General features: G+C 34.2%; 1 protein-coding gene across 1 annotated transcript in view; it reads right to left on the bottom strand.

Moving 5' to 3' along the window:
• LOC115211920 (out at first protein) overlaps positions 1-69 on the bottom strand; it is a 34,028-nt gene extending 33,959 nt beyond the window's left edge. The window contains exon 1 of the mRNA XM_029780669.2: positions 1-69. This exon is cut by the window's left edge and continues 384 nt beyond it. The gene's annotated coding sequence lies outside the window, so the exon portion shown is untranslated.
• Between the last annotated feature and the right edge of the window lie 557 nt (positions 70-626).

Genomic DNA, 626 nt, shown 5'->3' with positions numbered 1-626 from the left:
GCACAGACAGCAACACATTCGTCTGCGGTTATTTGCCTGATGTACAACACTAAATGAGATTATACCCGCGTATCAGACCAGCGCCTTTGTGGTAGACGTCAAGTGAACAGACGATGTCAGCGAAAATAAATAGAAGAAAGAATCTTAAACAAAATAACCAAAAATAAAGCTGATTATATCATGTAAACGGGCTCAAAAGCCTTACACATACCATATAAAATGAATTCCTATTATTATTTTATATCATTAATTTATTTAACTTTCGTGCTCTAACCTCATAATATTTACAAACATTCATGAGGTAACGTGTAGAGAACTTTAAAAAAAAATAATCTATTCCAAAAATGTAAAGAATGCCAAATTGTGTTTGTTTATTAGACGTCTACTCTTCTGTCACAGATGCTTTTTTCTGTCGGTCCTCTCGTAAATTTGATAATAGTCTCTCGACTCGACCCCAAGGCAAATAATAGAATGAAACGTTATCTTTCTTAAAAATAGGACTCAATAACACAAAGTCTGGACGAAGTGTAATTCTACCGCACCATCACCCACTCCTCATCCCCGTTCTCTTTATTATTAATTAATTACAATCATACGATGAGATAGAAACAGTCCCCAAAAATAAA

Source organism: Octopus sinensis, linkage group LG5 (assembly GCF_006345805.1).
Source record: "Octopus sinensis linkage group LG5, ASM634580v1, whole genome shotgun sequence".
In the NCBI taxonomy this organism is placed as follows: domain Eukaryota; kingdom Metazoa; phylum Mollusca; class Cephalopoda; order Octopoda; family Octopodidae; genus Octopus; species Octopus sinensis.
Note: the sequence above shows the minus strand (reverse complement) of the source record. Positions and strands in the feature narration are given on the sequence as shown.